Below are 6,680 nucleotides of genomic sequence, written 5' to 3'. Positions count from 1 at the left end.
AGGCCCTGTGTTAAGCGCTTTACAAATATTATATAATCTGATCCTCACAACACCCTTAGGAGGTAGATGCTGTTATTATCCCCATTTTATAATTGATCTGAGGCAGAGGTAGAGTGACTTGCCCAGGGTCACACAGCTAGTAAGCATCTGAGGATGGATTTGAACTCAGGTCTTTGTGACCCCAAGCCAGTGCTGAGATTCTGGGATTCGGGGAAGTGGTGTGCTCAAGGGGTACCCAGCTAGCGAGTAGCAGAACCAGCATTTAAGCCCAGGTCTGTGGCTCCTCAGTCTGGCATTGTTTCTCATTCTCTCCATCCCAGTGTGGCGCTTCAGCGGTAATAGGACCACAGATCTAGACTTTTCACCCCACTTTAATACCTAACTCAACATTCTGGACCCTATCCCTCCTAAGCAAATATTGATTTGGCAAACAGAGGCCAGCCAGGATGGAGGCCAAGGAATATTTCTCACATCAATATGGAGCAAACGATCAGATTCGGCAGGGGAATTGACCTGTAAGAGGTGGCCAACATACTGTCTTATCAGCGTGAGCACACACACCACATAGCTGAATGAAGATAAACAGGGCATGGGAAGCAAGGAGAAAGAGAGGCCGCCATCTTGGTGCAGGTGGGGTGTGGGGAGGGAAGAGACAAGGTCAGGGAAATGGGGAGTGGGTATTGAAAATGAAACTGCTTATCTCCTCCACCTGTGTCTGCTGGGGTCAAAGTTCAGGGCTAGCCACCAGGGAAGCCAGAAGGGGTATTGGGAATTCAGTCCAGTCCATCCATTCCAACGGCATTTCCTAAGCATCTTCAAAAATCATAACAATAATAATTATTTAACTGTTCAAAATTATGATAATAAAACATATATAACTTTTAAGGTTTGCAATGCTCTATGCATATATTATCTCATTTGATGTCCACAACAGCTCCATGATATATAGATACTATTATTATCCCATTTTACAAATGAGAAAGATGAGCCTGAGAAAAATTCAGTGACTGCTCAGAGTCAGATAGCTAACAAATATTTGAGACATGAGTCGTACTCAGGGTTTCGTGTCTACAAGGCACCACCCAGCTTTACAGCACCGTGAATTGTTGGTGATTTTTGTTTTGGAGGCAGAGGGAGGGGGTCAATAATCTAGGATTTTATCTGTGTTGAGAACTACAGGTGTGGAAAATCACTTCACCAATCAGTAGCTCCTCCATAGCTTACAGTCCCAGAAGGTTAAGTGTCTTGCCCAACTCACATAGTTTCAAGTCAGAAGCAGGACTTGAACCCTGTTCTTTTTATCCCATTAGGATGTAAGTTTCTTGAGGGCAGGGATTAGTTTGTATTTTCTATTTGTATTTCCATCACTAGACACATAGTAAGTGCTTAATAAATGTATGCTGATTGTTTGGAATTGCTGTTGCCTCTCCTTGAGTGTTCAACGGAAAAAATGGGAAAAATTGCCCCTGCCCTCAGGAAGTTTCCATTCTATGGGAGGGGTGGAGAATAGCATGTACACCCAGGAGTACTTAGGATCATTAGAGAAAAGCAAGAGACCTACCGTGCAGGCGACCCAGGGAAGGATGACCTGGGAAGCTGGCCTCTGAGTTGAGAGGTCTCCTGGTCCAATCTCTTCACTTTTCAGAAGAGGAAATGGAGGCCCAAAGAGGAGAAAGTATCTGGTCCAGGTCACCATGGTAGTGAGTCACAGAGCTGAGAACTGAAACCAGACCCTCTGGCTTCAGAGTTAGGACTCCTGTACATGGAACACTGGTGACTTATGAAATATCCAGGATAGGAAAGGGTCATGCTGCTGACCTAACAAAATAATAATCCTGTTTATGGGAGAAGATGGGACCATAGGTCTAGAGCTGGAAGGGACCTTAGAAGTCACCAAATCCAGTCCCTTCATTTTACCAATGAGGAAATTGAGGCCCAGAAAAGTTAGCTGACTTTCCCAGGGTCATGGTTAATACTTTAAAGTCTATAAAATGCATGCTCTCTTCTCTTCTCTTCTCTTCTCTTCTCTTCTCTTCTCTTCTCTTCTCTTCTCTTCTCTTCTCTTCTCTTCTCTTCTCTTCTCTTCTCTCTCCCTTTCTCTCTCTCTCTCCCTTTCTCTCTCTCTCTCTCTCTCTCTCTCTCTCTCTCTCTCTCTCTTCTCTCTGTCTCTCTCTCTCTCTGTCTCTCTCTCTCTGTCTCTCTCTCTCTGTCTCTCTCTCCCTCTTCTCTCTGTCTCTCTGTCTCTCTCTGTCTCTCTCTGTTTCTTTGTCTCTGTCTCTGTCTCTCTCCTCTCTCTCTCTCTCTCTCTCTCTCTCTCTCTCTCTCTTTCTCTCTGTCCCTCTCTTCATTAGTTTCATGACCTCATGAGATAGGGCCAAGTTCTGGACTACTTTCGCGAATGGGGAAGTTGACTCACAGAGAGTTGAGAGAACCTCTCCCACTGCCCTTTGTCTGGGTCACATAGCTCCTAAGTGCCTGAGCTGAGATTTGAACCAGGTTTTCTTGAATTAAAGTCTTCTCTCCCTTGCTAGAGCTTGGGGAAGGCCAAAGCCTGAGATGTCACTTTAGGGGTGACTTTTGGGAGTATATTGTGTTCAGTCACACAACTGGAGGAGAGCTGGTCAGTGAGCTGGTTCAGGAGTACAGGTGGATGGCTTCTAATTCTTCCATGACTGGTGGGGGAGCCTTTTCTTGTTACTCTATGGGATCCCTAGGGATGGATGAGACATGATTAAAGATGGAAAAGTGATTACTGACTCAGAAGAGTCTTAATCTTGAAACTTAGAAAGATTTTGTTTTGTTTCATTTTTTATCCCAAGTGAAACCATAGTCCTGGGTGGGGGTTGATCCCAGCCCTGCTTCCCTTTTGTGAAGTCTGAAGAGCCCTGGGTTCAAATTCTGCCTCTGCCACTTACTACTTGGGTGACCATGGGGATATCATCACTTAGAAAAGGGCCTTAATTTCCTCATGTGTACAACGAGGGAACTGGACCACATGGCCTTTGAGCTCCTTTCTAAAGTGAGCTAGGAGTCACTTTCCTCAGCTAGGCTTGGTTGTAGAGACTTGTGTTAAGAGAAAAAGAGATGTTCTCAGGTGTGATAAAGAGGAAAATGGATGGATTTGGACGTTGGACATCCGGGTTCAATCCTGGCCTTACTGCTTACTAACCCAAGGATGCTGGGCATGTGACCACTCTTCCCTCAATCAGTCAATAAACATTGATTAGATACCTACTGTTTGCCAGGTACCATGCTAAGTACTGGGGATACAAAGAAAGGCAAATATGCAATCCTTGCCCTCAGGAGGCTCACAGTCTATGTAGAAATATGATAGATACAGGGTAATTTGGAGATTATCAATAGAGGGAAGGCAGTAGCATCAAGGGGGTGTGGGTAAGAAAGGCTATTGTTAGAAGGTGGGATTTTTGCTGGGAATTGAAGGAAGCCAGGGAAGTGGGGAGGAGGAGATGAGGAGGGAGGGCGTTCCAGGCATAGGGGACTGTGCCGTAAAGTAGAATGGGTTGTCTTGTGGGGTGACCCCTTTGGGGGCGGGGAGCACACTGTGGAGCAGACACTTGGACTGTCTACAGGACAGTTAGAAGGGAAGTGTTTTGGACACCTGAAAATGTTCTGGAAATGAGGACTCTTATCTTTCTGATAACTAAGCTCAGAGAGTCAATAGAGGCAGCTGGGGTGTCAGAGATAAAAGACAGTAGATTGAAAGCCAGAGGGGCTCTTGAGGGTGATCCAGTCCAACTACCTCAGGGTTGCAATTGAGAAACTGAGGCACAGAGAGGTTAAAGTAACTGATTCAAGGGGACATAGTTTTCGAGAGTCAGAAGCTGGATCCAAGCTCAGGCCCTGCGTTCCACTCATTTACATCCTGTATTTGTTACCATTTCCACATGCTCATATGCCATCACGTGCTTGCTCCTCCTTGGTAGGACACTAGGGGTGTTGCCCCTCTAAACTTTCTGGTTTTGTGTCTCCCAGGCAGCAATGCTATGGGCTTCCCGGTACCCACAGAGTATTTTTTCTCTTCTGAGCTGTTTGCTAGAGGGGCTATTCTCCCAAGTAGAATTGCTGGTCAAAGTGCAGAACTCTTTTATAGCTCAGTTACACATTCGCCAGATTGTTACCAGGGAAGTGTAACCCATTAATGGGCACTGGCTTTACAGAAACAACACAACGGCTGTTGGGACCATGAGGCTGGACTGCCTCAGGAGGAGGTAAACCAGGGTGAACTACCTGAGCAGTTCTGGGACGGTGGGCTGCATCACTTCTGTTCCGTCCTTTTTTGTATCCTTTGCCCAGCTCAGAGCACCTCTGTGGGGCCCCATCTATTTCCTCCTCCTCCTCTTGGGCAGTAATGCAGTCATGAGTTGGATAGACGTTAGCACCTGGGATTTCTTCAAGGTGGGCATTCCCTTCACAGTGGCAGATTGCAGCCCCTTCCTGCCTGCCCATCCTGCAGGACTTGTGTTAATGTCCTCCCAATCTAACAAGCTATGAGTATTGCGTGGATTCCAATGTAGCATATGGAATATCTATTTGTAGTCCCTTGCTTTTGTTAGATATAGTGATCAGTGGAAGAAGCATTATTTCCCAGGGCCTTGTCATATAAAATGGGCTAACTTTTCCTATGACCCTACCCCATAAATACAATGCGGAGATTCCGAATATTGAGTGGGGCAATAAAAGTTGTTGTTAGTGTTCAGCTGTTTCAGTCGTATGTCTTTGTGTCAGGTTTTCTTGGCAGAGATACTAGAGTGGTTTGCTGTTTCCTTCTCCAGCTCATTTGACAGATGAGGAAACTGAGGCAAACAGGATGAAGTGACTTACCCAGAGTCACACAGTTAGTAAGAGTCTGAGACCAGTCCTCAGATTCTGCCTCAGACACTAAGGCAAAATTTTCCTTCAAATGTATTCAAACTATCCTTGATACTTAATTGGCTCGGGGAGCTAAAACTCTACCCATGACTTGGCCTCCCAGTCCCGGGTGGTAGTGGTGGGGGGCATGATTCCTCATGTGATTAACCACACCCTGCTGATTACACTTATTTCAGTAATAAGAACGATAAGTGTCTATTAAATACCTACCATGTGTCAGGCACTGTGCTAAGTGCTGGGGTTACAAAGAGAGGCAAAAAATTGTCCCTTGCCTTGAAGGAGCTCACAGTCAAATACTGAATGGAGATAGTGGACTGAGGGGAGAGATGTTTTCCTGATCCAATATTTTACCCTTGTTGGGAATCCTCTCCATGCCAGGGCTAAGCACGTTTCTTTTTGTTAACTGGTCTGTAAGCTTATCCTTTCATTCCAATCCCAAACTGGGACTAAGAGACCAGCCCATAAAACTGACTTTGTTTTAGTCAAGTCCTGTGGTTTCATTAGACACAGAGAACTCCAAGTGAGGAAAAGCCCTTCACTGATGCAGATTCACACTCACTCTGGATCATATTTTCAAAGAGTGACACAGAGAGGTGAAGGAATTTCCCCAGAGACACACAGCCTATCTGTATCAGGGGCAAGACTTGAACCCAGGTCTTCCTGGCTTCCAGGCTGGCTCTCTACAAGTCCTGCTCCTTTTCAGTTCTGAAAAAATAAATGTTTGATTGATTGATGCTTTCTTAAAAACAAAACAAAACATACCATTCTGTTATGCTCTGCCAGTCCCAGTAGACTCACCTTATGCTAAAGATAGGGCAGCTAGGTGGCGCCATAGTGCGTAGAGCCCTGGGCTTGGAATCAGGAAGACTCCTCTTTGTGAGTTCAAATCTGGCCTCAGACATTTACTATGCTGTTCATTTGCATGTACAATCTGTTCCACCAGGCTGATCCCAACCAATGGGAACCCTCTGTCCCTATCCTGTTATGTGTCTCTAGGGATCATAGAATCCGAGCTGGAAGGGCCCTCAGATCTCTTGTCCAACACCCTCATCTAAAGATGGGGAAACTGAGGCAGAGAGAGGGTGAGTGGCTTACCTAGAGAAACACAGGTGGTAAGTGACAGATGGCATCAAATGGGATAATTATACAAAGGACTTTGCAAACTCTGAAACACCAGATGTTATCATTATTATCTTACTTTATCTTATTATATCTTATTACAATTATCTGCTATATGTTATAATGTACATTATAATTTATACTCTATTATATAATTATAATATTTGTTGTTCAGTCAGTTTTTGCTCACATCCAACTTTTTATCACCCCACTTGAGATTTTCTTTGCAAAGATACAGGAGTAGTCTGCTATTTCCTTCTCCAGCTCATTTGACAGATGAGGAAACTGAGGCAAACAGGGTGAAGTGATTTGCCCAGGGTCACAACTAGCAGTTTGCCATTTCTTCTTCCAGCTCATTTTTACAAATGAGGAAACTGAGGCAAAGAGAGTTAAGTGACTTGCCCAGGGTCACACAACTAGTAAATATCTGAGGCCAGATTTGAAATCATGAAGATGACTCTTCCTGATTCCAAGCCCAGTGCTCTATCCACTATGGTGCCACCTAGTTGTCCCTATTATAATGTTATTAATTATATTATATTATCTTTATGTGTTGTTACTTATTTTTCTCATATTTTTGGATGGACTCCAGATAGAATTAGGCCCAAGACAAATCTCTCTCCTGCCGCTTGTTATTCTTTGTGCTCTGGCTCTGTGATTTCCAGGCTGAG

Source organism: Trichosurus vulpecula, chromosome 2, assembly GCF_011100635.1.
Source record: "Trichosurus vulpecula isolate mTriVul1 chromosome 2, mTriVul1.pri, whole genome shotgun sequence".
NCBI classification, from domain to species: domain Eukaryota; kingdom Metazoa; phylum Chordata; class Mammalia; order Diprotodontia; family Phalangeridae; genus Trichosurus; species Trichosurus vulpecula.
The sequence above is the reverse complement of the archived record's forward strand: the minus strand, read 5'-3'. Positions refer to the sequence as shown.